Here is a 14514-nt window from a genome sequence, read left to right as displayed (position 1 = left end):
CTTAAAACCCCTAATCTTTCTATTTCTTCTTCTTATTCCTCTATTTCGACACACCTACACCTAATCTTCTCTCAATTCCTTATTCCCTCTCAAATCCTCTCATTCTTTTGGGTTAGTAGTGATTCTTGGGGTTGATTTCTTAGTTTAATTTCGTTTCTCTACTTTGTTCATCAATCAAGGTATGCTATTCTTCCTAATGTACATGGTTTATTGCTTTGAATGTGTTAAAATAGTGAAATAATCTGAAATTTTCGATTCACATGAGTAGGTTGTTGTTTTTGATGCTTGAAATATGATTCACATGCCTCCTCTTCATGCTTGTTGGTGATTAATTGCTGTAAATTAGATTAGAAATTGTAAACTGTGAAATCGAAATTTCTAGGGTTTCCAAAATTGAAATTTATTTTTGGTTGTTTTACAATGGTTAGATGGTAGAATTGAGCCTTAAATATGGTTTATATCATGTCGAAGAATAGATTTTGATGATTTTATCCTTAGAAAATTGCCTTAAAACTCCGTCTTAAAAGTGCCTCAAATGGGAATCCGTGATTTATAATTGGAAATTGATGTAGTAATTGACACTATAAGTATGAGTTGAACTTCAATATGAAAAGAGAAACAATAATTGATGAAGATATGCCAAAAATTATCACAGCTGTAAAGACCGTCTGCAGATTCTAATTGAGTTATTGTTCATAATATTGAAGGGTGATAAGGATATGTTCTAAGTTATTGTTGTCCATGAGCTAGTAAGAATGCCTCACATGTGATTAGAAGTATGTTTGGGATGACCTTAGAATCATGCTAGGATATTAAAATTGTTGTGCATATGTAATCATCATGATAATTCCTTTTACAACTATGGCGTATGAGTGGTAATACTTTGAATTTGTATGACAAAATCTTAGATACTGCTGGTGAATGTGTGTACGTAGCTTAATATTCAAGGTAAATGGCATGACTTATGTGCTTCACATGTTGAAATTTGTTGGTAAATGGATGTACCTAACTGAATAAGTTGAGTTCAAGACTGCATGAAGTATATGCTTTACGTGTTTAAGTAAGTTGCTTAAGTCATATGCTGAAACAGATGCCGAGACTAAACTTAGGAACCCGCCAAAGTAAACGGGGGAGGGGTAATCCACCTGAGATGGGGGAAGGGAGTGGACCTGTGGTACCCGCAGTTCCCGAGTACCCTTCCGTTGTCTTCGTTGACTTCAAGCAGAGAGAGCGTTTTGTAGCTTTACAGAAACGCAAAATGAGACCTACACGGTGTATTGACACTACTTTGTTGGAGGATTTGGAGATAGAGACGGATGTCCGTCACATTTTCGAGACCTTGGGTCTTATGGGTTTGTATAGGCTGAGGAAACACTCTTACCCTTTTCTTACCCTGGAGTTCATGAGCTCCTTCCTCTATGACCCAGCGGGCCAGACTGTTGAGTTTAGATTGATGAACACCAGTTTTCTGTTGACAATGGACTTGTTTGCTTCTCACCTTGGGTTGGCTAAGCCTCCCAAGGATTCTATCACCGACATCCCTGCCGAGTGCGGTGTATGCCGCCTGTTGCCTTGCCTGACCGGGAAACCAGCTCCTACCTCGAGTAACATGCTGATTAATGACGTTCAGCATGTCACATTGAGGATCTTTCTCCGTTCTCTCTCGAACCTCCTTTATGATCGACCGGATATCAGTAAGCTGAACAACCATGAGGTGTTACTTCTGATGTCCTATTTGAACCCGGAGCGGGCCAGGAAAGTGGTCTTTAATGCTCCTTCCATGGTTTGTGCCGCCCTTGCCTTAATGTCTCTTTGCCCGCCACTTCCCGTGCACGAGTTGTGGCGCCATCGCCACTCGGTTAGCTGAAAAGCTAACCTCTTTCGAGGCTTCTTCGGATTACGTGCCTCTAGCTACCCCTGTGCCCACCATGGACCGTGAGTACTATCTCGACCTGAAGTGGTTGAGGACTTTGGCTGATGGTAGCCTAGCTTGGAGGGTGTGGGGCGTGAGTTGGATGAAGATTCCAGCTCCTGAGCACCTCCCACCGACGGAGCCCTTAGAGCCGGCAGTGGTGGTTGTGGACTCCGTCTTTGAGGAGGAGGAGGAGGATGTTGATGGAGCCCGCCACCGAGACCTATCTCATCGACGACACCCTTCTCGAGGTGATGCCAGAGCCGAAGAAGGGAGAGAATGCGTCGGTCGTGGCAGTGGAGAGACCTAGGTTGGGGAGAGGACCCCGTCGAGTGAGGGAGAGGGCCTCAGAGACTAGGCCACGGCCGGTGGCACCACAGCAGCAGCAGCCTTTTCCATGCTACCCTTACCTCGACACCCCGGAGACGTGATCCAGCTACCTGGCGGAGAGAGTGTCATCTACTCTGACACTCAGGAACATGCACGAGATGGCGTACACTCAGGGGATAGGGACCGAGGGACCTCACCCGGTTTGGTGGAGTGGAGTCAGGGACTACTCAGGGGTTTTCCATTCCTACGGGGTGGAACAGTCGACGTGGGGGACACCTCAGTCCTTTGCCTACGGTGGCTTGACCCAATGGTACGTGGGCCCAGGAGCAGGAGCAGGAGGTGATGCGGGGGCGGGTTCATCAGGTGCAGATATGGCCGGAGGTGGTGGTGGTGGTGATGATGTGGTGATGTTCGAGCAGCAGCAGCAGCAGCAGGAGGAGTGATACTTCTTGTTCTTATCCTTGTTGATAGTAGTTGATGTTAGGTGGTGATATTGTTGTTAGACTTTAGTGGTTGTTCCCTTTTATTATTGAGACTTAGTTGGATTTGTATGGTTGGCCATAAGGCCGGATTTCATATTCTAACTGTTGCAGGATATTAGAAGTCGGGGAGTCGTCCCGACTCGATTTCATATGACCAATATGCGATGTATGTTAACTTATGACAGGTTTTATGATGAGTTGGCCTGTAGGTACTCGACAGAGTACCCCGTACTCTATCGAGTAGCTACAGGATGACATGAGAAAAAGCATTCTGAACTCGGGCTACTCGATCGAGTAGCCAAGACACTCGATCGAGTAGCATGGCACTCGATCGAGTACCGTTACCTACTCGATCGAGTAGCACTGTTACAGGAGGTTTTCGAAAATTAAAAATGTTCACTTGTTTTATAATTGCGAGTTTAGTGTTTAAAGTAGTTGTGCCTGCGTAGTAACATCTTTGAACCGTTAATTTCATATGTTGCAAGTCGTGATTGAAGTTTTATAAGCGTATTTGTCACAATTAGTGAAGCGGTAATAATTTCTTGTTACTTTAATGTTGCATGCACCTCATTACGATCTATTTATCGGAAGTTGTAACTTCGTCTATATTTGTGCATACCATTTTAACGTGTTGTCATCGGTGACTAGTTATTCCGGTGGCTTGGGTATAATTTCTAATTTAACGAGTATATAGTTAGCGAGTAATGTCCACAACAAATAATATGGTTTTCTTTAATGTTAAGATGCAAACAATCAGTAATACGCGTTGATATTTGGGTGGCGAACTTCGGGGACGAAGTTCCTTTTTAGAGGGGAAGAGTAATGTCGCGAAATAAAAAGGCTGTTTTTGAATAATGCTTTGCTTGTTTATAATGTTGTCGGTATCATGTTTTGCCTTAATTATAAAAATTTCTGAAGTATAATAAATTACTTTAGTTCTTTAAAGTGAAGGTGGTTGTATGTTTCAAGAGACGGTCATGAAGAATAGTTATAGTGTGATTAATCGTATTTGAATCACGTTGCCAAGTAACATGGTGGCATTAGTTGTACCATATGAAAGTTGATATGAGATATGTTCTAGATTGATAAGTTGATAGTCGTCACTGTATGTCGGGTGATCGTGGATGGTGATTCGTATGGCGAATTGATGTTTTATATGTATATAGAGTAACGGTTAACGGTGATAATGCTTGCATGATCGTAGACGGTGATGATGATGACATTAGATATAAAGTATAGACGGTGATGATGATGACATGGGGGGGAAATGGTATTTCCAGGGAGTAATGGTTTGAGCGGGAAGATTGGTGAGGTCGTGTTGTTTCCGTGCCTTGTGGGGGAGATACGTGAGTTGAACTTCGGGGACGAAGTTCTTTTTAAGGGGGGAAGACTATAATACTCGCCCTTTTAGAGAGCCTTTGACCATCGTTGACTGTCCTTGGGAGCGGGAGTAGTCTTAGAAAAGTGTGCCAAAACCATCTAGGGGTGCGTGTTAAGAGTGGTACTCGATAGAGTAGAGGCTACTCGATCGAGTAGCTAGGTTACTCGATCGAGTAGGGGGCTACTCGATCGAGTATGTTGGGTACTCGATCGAGTACCTAGTTTACAGCGAGGGTTTTATATCGCGTTTTGTTAAATCCGCAAATCACTTCCGCCACTTTCCTCCTATCCTTCAGTCGCCCCTTTCCCTTCCCTTCACCTCAAAACCTCCATGGAAGCCTTTTTGAAGATCCTTGAACCTTAGGAAGGCGTCACTTGTGTCGGGTAGCGGTCTCTTGCTGAGTTTTCTCCCTTGTAGGTATGTCATAATCATCATCCGTGTCTTCGTCTCTATAGTTAGGGTTTGCTTGTTAGTAATAGATATTTGTATGGTGGTTATAGGCTTTGCTTGGTCGCTGGATACGTTATCTGTCGGCATGGATTGGTTGCGGTTGCTTAAAGGTAGGTTCGCCTACTCAGTTTCTGTAGATCGTCTAGTGTGTCGGTCGTTGTGATAGTATTGTGATTGCTTGACATAGTAATTGTATTGTACTGTGATTGTGGTTGTGGTCGTTGTTGATGGTTCGCGAGGCGTGGCCTCGGCTGAGTGGGGTCACTTGCGGGAGTGGCTTCACGCCCTAGTTTCGCCTTCTGTGGAACCCGCCACAGAAGGGATGTGCACATTAATGGACAGAGTTATCGCTCGATTTGATGAGCGGGGATTTGGTGGGTACGGCTGCGGTCCCCCACTGGCAGGACTGGTCCAGTGGACAGTCAGTGACAGAGGTTGGTTGGATTGTTGTGTTTGCGTGTGCGAGGCTAATGGCGTCGTATTGTATTGTTAGTTGTAGTTGTTATTGTTGCGTCTTATCTCAGTACTGACCTTGTGTGGTTGTTTGTTTGTTATGTGTCTGCCGTGATCCCTTATGGTGAGCAGTCGGTCTTAGCAGGTGTTGATGTTGTTGATAGCTGAAGTCCGGGCAGGGATGAGTCTTCACGAGATATGATGGTCATAGCGAGTAGTCTTTGAGTTGTACCTTTTATTTCGTTTATTGGTTTAAATCACTTGTAAAATAACTTAATAGTTCTTTTATTGACGTTTGATAATTACTTTCCTCGGGCAACCAAGATGGTAACGCCCTTATATGCTAAGGAAGGCCTAGTTAAGGCTCCTCTGAATATGGGGGTGTTACACACGGTCCCTATTCTTAGTCGTTCTCTATTCAATCCCTAAAGACCGCCATTCTAAACCCCTAGTGTCTCTCACTACCCCTTCTTTATTCTGATTCTCTTCTCCCTCAACACCAAACTTCAATTCCCTATTATTGGTCCTCATCTCGACGCAGAACGGAGGTAGGTGACGCGGTAGCCAACTTTGCGACTCACCTTGTTACTTCCGGCAGCACCTCGTCAACGGCCAGATCGCAATTCTCAATCAGGTTGGTTTTTATCAATTTTTTTTTTCTAAAATGCTTTGTTTTGCCTCATTTGATTTCGGTTTATAATTGAATTTAGGTTATTTTTATCATTTAGGGTTTATGGATTCAATTATTTTATCTATTAGGGTACAATTAAGTATTAGGGTTATGTTTTTAAATTAAACTTCATTTCAATTGGGAGATGAATCATTTTAATCGATTTGAGCTAAACCATTAGCGAATTTCATGGTTAATCCTTATTTCATGGTCTAGTTACTGCGGCTTAAATGGGTTCCATGAAATCAATATTGTAATGGACTCCAAATCCAGTTTTGATACTTGAACTCAGTTTTCTGCGTAAGGGAGATTTCAATATGCGCGCACCTTCTTTAATTTGTTCCCGAGCTACTGAATAAGTTGAACAAGATGAAACTATGTCATATTGTCAAGCTTGTTTCATTGTTTTGGTATATGCTAAGGGCCTTTGTTCTGAATTTCTGCAAACTTATATATGTAGCATTTATAAATAAGTAATTGACATCTGTTGTGCTCTCTTCACCCTTTATTTAGTTATCTTCTTCACCAAAGAAAGGAAAAGATTACTTTCAAAGTCTGGCCTTTTTGGAAAATTTGTAAGTTTTAGAATTAATGAAATAACCAAAAGAAGATGATAAGTTCAAGAATCTATTGAATTACTGTAGATAAAACCACTGTATGAAATGTGAAGTGCTGGTTTCCATTGTACCTCGGGCATTCTTATTGAAACTCCAGATGCTGTTTATATCTGCTTGCATGGTTATTTATTTGTTATTCACTCTAAGCTTACTTTTGTTGCTGGCTTTATTCCATAGTTGTATTGCTAGATTTACTTCTGTTTTGGGTTATTGCAGTTATGTTCCAAACCCTGTCTTGGTTATCATTAATGTTCAACCAGAAGAGCTGGGAATACCAACCAAGGCTTATTATACTGTTGAGGAGGTCAAAGAAGTATGTGTCTGAAAACTGCCTTTATTTTGCAGTCCAATTCTTGTTATTTATTTATTTATTTATTTCATATTACCTCTAAAATTGGACAATTCTTACTGGCCACCCCTAATTAATTTAGAAACAAGACTTTCTTGCTGTTCTGGACTAAAAGAATGTACCTCTCAAGTAAAAATTGATTTTTATACCTGGTTTCTAGCTTAGGAAAGACTAAATAGTCCTTATGAAGCCGTTTTAGCTCAGCTTCATATGTTTCAATCTTGAAATCTATAAGGACTATTTGTTCCTAAAGGACTATTTAGTATTTCTTAAGCTAGAAAATAGATATAAAAAAGCTATTCCTCTCTGTAGACTGTTACTTAGTCAAATTCTAAAATATGATTGAATATGTAGAAGTTAAGACGCTAATTATATGATCTGTTTGCAGAATGCAACACAAAAGAGCCAGAAGGTCTTCGTTCATGTTCTATCCGAAATTTCAGCGCCTGAAGTGGAAGAGATTGGTAAGTTTATGATCTTATTTTTTTCCGATTGATGATGGCATTTACTTCCTTTGCCCTATTTTGATAATATGACGGTTGCGGACTAGCCATGCATCATCTCATCTGTGTATGTTTGATTGTAAGACATTTGGTATTCTTGCGGGAGTGGAGCATTTGCTCGAGAGGCGTGAAGGATACAACTATCAAGACTTTAGCGACGAGGCAATTCTCAACACTTTGCTAGTTTTGTCATTTGTGATGGTTTGAGAATAGGCTTAATATATATAGTCGTCATTTGGTTGGATGTTGGAAGTTGTAGTTCCTCTTGTGAAAGATTGCTTCATTGGAAGTAATAGGAAATTTTAGTTGGACATTTAGGAAATTTCTACTAACCTGGGGGGATCTAGATAAGAAATATCCCACATTCTCGTGTTCGAGAGAACTTCCTAGGAAATTTCATTACCACATATGGAGTATATGTCAACTAAACAGTTACTTCTCATGCCTTTTGGTGTTAATCACAGCAGACCTCTTATATCTTCTATTTTAGGGTTGGTTAAAGTTAAATCACTTCTTTCTGGTAATGTGCAGGTGACTGGGAAACTAGCTGCTCTCAAGGGGCTAGATGCACGTCTTCGGGAGATTCGTAGCTATTTGGATCTTGTTATTGACGAAAAACTCCCCCTTAACCATGAAATATTGTACCATTTGCAGGTTTGTTAACTTTGGCTCTATTAGTTTTTCTTGTGTGCTTATATAATCGTGCTTCCTAATGCCAATTCACTAGATTTAGAAGGAAAAGCCATCTCATGTCTTGCATGTTTTCTATTCAAATATAGCAACTGTTCTTTATGTGCTGAAGAAGTGAAGATAATATAGTGCATCGACACCAAAATGTGACCATTCTATGATCACCAGGATCTCATTGTAATACTTTTTGAGACAATGTTGGCCAATACCGATATTGCGAGTCCGCCACCATGAATTCATGGCTGAAACAGAGATTTAATACTCTTGAGTGTATCCCAATTTCATTATTCTTGGTGCTTGCTACTTTGGCATATTCTGGTTGATAACCTTGTTACAGAAATTATATAACTGGATAGTTTGCAACGTGAATGGTTTACTATGTGATCTATGTCGCAATTATTAAAAATAAACTTTAAGGTTCTATGTGCATTTTTTTTCCTTTTCTATTGAATCATTTATTTTTAAGCATATAAATTTGTGGGATTTCCTTATTTCTAGAGGTTATCAAAGATAAATCAGGTGTTAGCAATTTGTATCTTTTCGCCTCTCTGTTTTAGAGGGGTAAGATGGGACTTGGAAGCTAATGTATGCAAGGGAAGCAGGATCATAGTTGAACTTGCGTAGTTGTGTCCTGCATAATTCTGCTCTACACAGGGAACATCATTTTAGTGTCCCCCCATTCAGACTAAATTCTCTACGACTTATTAGGGAGTTCAGCCTTGTATTGTTTGATTTCATAACACCCTAGATTACTCATTGAGGTTTTTTTGCAGGATGTGTTCAATCTTCACCCTAATCTAAGCATTCCAGAATTGATCAAATCTTTTGCTGGTATGGAGTTGTTTAGAATTTAGATTATTTCTTTTCATTGGTTTTCTGCTCTTCTACATGTTCTCGTTTTTTACGATTGTCTTTGTTTATTCTTGCGATTAAAACGAATGACATGATGCTGGTTATATATTTATCATCTCTTATCCGAAGTGTCATCGCTCTCCACAACTTGATTAACAACAAGGTAAGCTCCTGTCCTGAACAGTATTAAGAAAGACAAATAAATTGCTTTCCTGTGCATGTTCACAAATAATTGTTTGCTCTTATTGAACCTTAAACTGATTGTAGACCTTGTAGTATTGTAAGGGTTGCATGATTTACACTTGCTGGTTTTGCCTGTAGTGCCTTCAGTTTAGCATTTGGATGAGTTCTCTCTCACTGAAAACTCCTGAAAAAATCTGATACGAATCCAGCTTAAAACATTAAATGACCTGCAAAGACGCGTTCATTGATTAGCTGACATAATGATTAATGTCAATTATTCAAGTCTATTGCCACTTATATTGATTATCTCCCTTGCCATTGTTTTAGGTGTTTCAGGTCTCTCGCTGTAGTAGGGCTCTTCTGATTCCACATTTGGTACCAGTATGAGGTAAGAATCATTGAACTGATCTTTGGTCTTTATTAGGTCAGCCTTTGCTTAAATTTTGTGAAAACAATTTTACATATGTTTTCTGCTCAGTAAGGTTATCTGATGTAGAAGGCGGCACGCGGTCACCTACTCAAGTTTAAAAGTGATGGTAGCTGGTGTACCAGACTACCAACTTTCTTTGGTTTACTGACTTGAATAATTGACATTAATCATTATGTCAGCTAGACAACTACAATGATTATCTTTTATCGTACTATTGTCAGTCGTTTTAGAAGCTATAATAATTAATAAGGTGGTTGTCATTTATCGATCATAATTATGTACCCGGTATCAAATATTCACGAGAGTCCTGCTATAGAAACTGATGCAAGCTTCATTTTTCTGCAGATGATGATTACAATTTTTTGAAGTTCGAATTATTTGCACTATGATGCGACTAAGTGAGGAGGATTGAAGGATTTTTATTTATGTTTTGCACATGGTAGCGTATCTCCGATATTTGTAGGCTCTTAACAACATGATATGATTTTGTATTTTGTTTCAATAGAATTTGTCCTAATGGTTCAAATTAAATCGGAAGGTTTTTGTTGTGTAAAAATTGCCGGAGTTTCTGAATTGTAACAGGTTTAATTCTTATGAGCTATACGATTCAATCGTGTAGGGTTACGATAAAAATAGAAATATTTTTTTTAAAAAAAATAACAGGATCAAAGAGAACGGTTAGTACCATTAAAACTGTTCTCTTTGAAAAGGTAGAACTAAGGCGCCAAAAAATCTAAAACTCTAACAAAGAGAACTGCCTTATCAAAGAGACTGGTTCTTATAAGCAACCGTTCTCTTTGATATATCAAAGAGAACGGTTCTAAAAGGCAACCGTTCTGATTGTTGTTACAAAGAGACCGGGTTGACTTGATTTCAACCGTTCTCTTAGATCAAAGAGAACGCTTGGCCACAGGACGGTCCAAACTACGTAAAAGAACGGTTACCAACCGTTCTCTTTGATCATTTTTGTAGTAGTGCTAAGACATACACAACCTAAGAAAGACTGGTATAATGTAGTTTGGAACAAATGGAATGTGCCAAAACATGCTATAATTAACTGGCTATATATGAATAAGGGTCTGAATGTCAGAGACAAACCGCATAAAATTGATATCTTGTCGGGAGAAGGCATGCTTATATGTGAAGATGTTGATGAAATGAAGAGCATCTATTCTTTAGCCGTGAGTACGATGGCGAAATTTCTTTGCAATGTATAGAACACTGGTGTGGTTTCAAAATAGATGTTAACATGAATATTACAGGGAGAATGGGAGTGAAATCTCAGGCTCATGCTATGATTTGGGCTGCTTGTTGCTACTACATCTGGCAGCAGAGGAACAATGCAATAATGAATGGAGTTCTGGTAAGGCCAGCTGGCCTGGCTGGGAGAATGATAAAGGGAGCTAAGCATAGAATCAAGAGCATGGTTGGCAGGAATATGCAGAGAGGAGAACGAGAATGGCTGAACAAATGGGGTTGTATAAACTCTATTGTTGGGCAGCAGAATGGATAGGCTGAGGATTTCTTTGCATATTTGTTCTTTTAGTCTGAGTTATACTTGTATTAACGGCTTATGTTAATACTTGTTATAACTATGTGTGGTTGTAAATTTTGACATTTTGTCTTTTTTGATATATATTTTCTCACATTTCACCTAAAAAAAACGATTGATTATTGATATTTGACTCGGATGAAAGTGATTTAGCATATTATTAACATATAAAATCGTCATAAAAGCGATAAAAACGAATTAGAACGAATTAAAACGAATTAAAACTAATTACAAATTAATTAGGGTTATTTATAGAGACGAAAACGAATTTAGACAAACTGGAAATAAACGGTAAAAATATGTACAATAGGCGAACTTCAGAAACTTGATATGAATGAATCGAGTCTCTAAAAATCCGGGTTGATTTGATGACGAAAACCTGCAAATATCAATTATAAGGGATTTAAGTCGGAATTAAAGACGATAATTATTAAGAATACGTGTTATAATTATTATATACGAATAGAAGAGAAGAAGATCAGAAAAAGAAAACAAAAGAGGACGGAATAATAGAGAGGCGAGGAAGAAGAAGAAGAAAAGCAGGAACTGCGGCAGCCTCTGTAAGAGGCGCAACAGTTGTTGCGTTTGTTCTCGACGTATGCCTACTGTTAATCCGTAAAAATAGTTTAACAAAAGGGTTTTAGAAATCGGTTTTAAGTATACTTTTGACGTAAATCTTACATTAATTAATACAAAAGTAAAATACAATAATAAAAGATGGGATTTACACCGTCATACTTACATGATTGACGAAACGAGATTAACTAAGTTAACGTTTAGTGATTGCTCGACTCGCACGTATGATGAAAGTGCCCTCGTAAGAGGATTTAGATTAAATTGATTGATTAATTGAGGTGTAGTTGGTCAAATTGGTCGGTCATGCAACGTGACTGGTACTCAGAAGAATCCGAGCTTACGTGGTCGATTGATCAAGCACGTAGACGTCAATAAGCTTAGAGCACGGTCTTAGAATGCAAAGGGAGAAGAGAAGGGCGGACACTCGCGTGAGAAATGTGGAACGAAGGTCCCTATTTATACTAATCACACGGAGGAATTATGGAATGACTAAAACTTTGGAAACAAATCTCTAAAAGATCTGAAAATATGCAGAAAAGGGCTGGGGAAGAGGCGCAGCAGCCACTGCGACTCTTGGAAGAGGCGCAGCAGATGCTGCGTCCTTTCCCCAAGGGTTTCCTCCTGGGGAAGAAAGATTTCCGCGTTTCTGTTATGGAATTGCGGTAGATCTCGACTTCCTTATTTCTTAAAATAAGATTTTCGGGATATATTTTACCAAAAGGATATAAAATTTAATTATGAAATAAATATCCGGAACATTCCAGAACATTTCGACTCGGCATTTTAAACGGTTTATTAGAAAATGAAACGGTTTTTGACCGGGACTCCAAATAAACTCTAATTACTGTCAAAACGACCGTATCAGCGCGTAGATGACAACCAAGGGGTAGAAACGAGTATTTGAGCTATCACTTGACGATAAACTTACGAACTATCATAAATCGTTCCGTGTACCAAACATGCGGGCCAATCATCACCGGGTGGCTTGCGGGAGGTGCAGAAATGAGGTATCTACATGATGGGTGAAAGATAATTTGAAATAATAATATTTATAGATCATATTTGAAATAATTTTATAAATATTTTTGTATATTTAACAAAAAAACACAATTAAAAATCTATTTTATATCATTTACTAATAAAATAGTTATAAATATCTTAATTTTTAAAATTCTTACCAAATAAGTAATGTAAACCATGAATATGATTAAAATATTTTTTTTGGATTTAAAAAATGGTAGAAGAAGGCGTCTCTAAAGTTTTTTGAGTTGTATAATAAGAGACGGATACAGCCATCCAAGAACCATATGTATGTTGAGCAAGAAAATTATAGTTATCCATAAAAAAAATTCAGCTATACAATAAGATGCTTGCCGTTGTTAATTATAGAGATTTATTTAACTCCTTAGTAAAATATTTTATGCCACATTTTCAAGCAATTTTAGTCAAAAAATTTAAAGTCTGAAATTTTAGATTTTATCGATATTGTACTATTAAAGTACTTGGCACTAAATGAGGTTATATATATGTAACTATTCTAATTATTTACCTATCTCCTATATATAAAAGATGAGTTATTTAAACACTTCTGATTGGTTCCTTAAATTTAGGAATTTACTATAGACTTTTCCATCCCTATCTCACCACTAAAAGCCATCAATTTCTTTCATTTATTTCCTCTAAAACTACTTAATTAAGAGCATGTTTGGCCTAACTTGTTGAAAATGAGTTTTTGTTTTTTAAGCTTAATTTTCTATAAGTGTTTTTCAAAAGTAGAAGTAGCAAATTGCTACTTCTATTTCTATGGTCAAAAAGATGATTTTTTGGCTTTTAATAAATTTTGCTTTAGCTTTTAAATAATGATGTGTTTGGCCAAAAACTGTTTTTAAGGCCAAAAACACTTTTAAAAGTCAGGCCAAACACACACTAAGTATGACCTTAAAATTTACATTATATAATGTCTTTTATGTGGTTTTATCTCCATATATAAAATAACAAAATGTAATTAAAACTTACTAAATTAACAAAAATAGTTTATTACTTGAATAATTAATATTAAAAATTAGAGTATTAATATGTAGTGATATTAGGAAAATAATAAAAACAAAGATTACCATGATATAATCCATTAAGAATTTAATCAATCTTTGCATAATAATACATGGCAAAAACCATTAAAATTGAACGTTTGCTATGAAATAATAATAATAATAATAATAATAATAATAAAAGTTGTACAAATATAAAAAATCTCATATATGAAATTACTGTTTACCCTTAAATATATTTACGAATGACTTTTTTATGTACAAAATCAAGGACCATAAATATCGTGTTATATTAACCTCATATATTGGAGTGGTGAGTATTGAGAGGGAAGTTAATTCGATTAGTTTAATTAGTAATGATGAATTTTGTACTCGTCAGATTGAAAATCGTCTTTTTTACCTAAACTATATGTACGTTAATCATGTTAATGATGAAAAACATATTATGTCGTCGGAATGAAAAAAGTTAATTAAATTACATGTACATCGAATCTCCAATTATGGACTTATTTATATTGTCCTGACATGGCGACATTAACATTTACTAACGCTCATTTATATACTCCTATATCCAATAATAACGCATGACCCGTGCATTATTTGCATTTTACTCATATTCGAGTCAAGTTGATGTTATCAATCTTGGAAGGAATGAGATATGAGACTCAACAATAAGAGAATGAGATGAAATAAATAAATAATAGGATATATAGTGTATAGAATTTTGTTCGACTATAAAAGAGTAACAATTAACAAAAAACAATAATTAAAAGTTTCCAAAATAGAATCGATGGAGAGTGATCAGCATACCAGTATACCACGAGTTATCAAACAAACATAAAATTATGAGAATAAACAACGCACCAGTCTAAGACGAGTTATCAAACAAGCACAATACTTGCTCTGCTATGGTCAATATTCCGGTCAATAGTTATCATTTTTTTATTTTTAGGTGTATCTCTCAAAAGTTATCATTTCTAAAACGGATAATTCACGCGGTACCCCTAAGGTTTGCCACTTTCCACGAAATACCCAA

General features: G+C 37.5%; 1 long non-coding RNA gene across 1 annotated transcript; it reads left to right on the top strand.

Annotated features, from left to right (window-relative positions):
• Positions 1 to 9172: 9172 nt before the first annotated feature.
• On the top strand, positions 9173 to 9833 carry LOC141658839 (uncharacterized). Its single transcript, XR_012549468.1, has 2 exons — positions 9173 to 9260; positions 9648 to 9833. It is a non-coding gene; the product is annotated as an uncharacterized LOC141658839 (long non-coding RNA).
• The last annotated feature ends 4681 nt before the right edge of the window (positions 9834 to 14514 follow it).

This window comes from Silene latifolia, chromosome 6, assembly GCF_048544455.1.
Source record: "Silene latifolia isolate original U9 population chromosome 6, ASM4854445v1, whole genome shotgun sequence".
In the NCBI taxonomy this organism is placed as follows: domain Eukaryota; kingdom Viridiplantae; phylum Streptophyta; class Magnoliopsida; order Caryophyllales; family Caryophyllaceae; genus Silene; species Silene latifolia.
The sequence above is the reverse complement of the archived record's forward strand: the minus strand, read 5'-3'. Positions and strand labels throughout refer to the sequence as shown.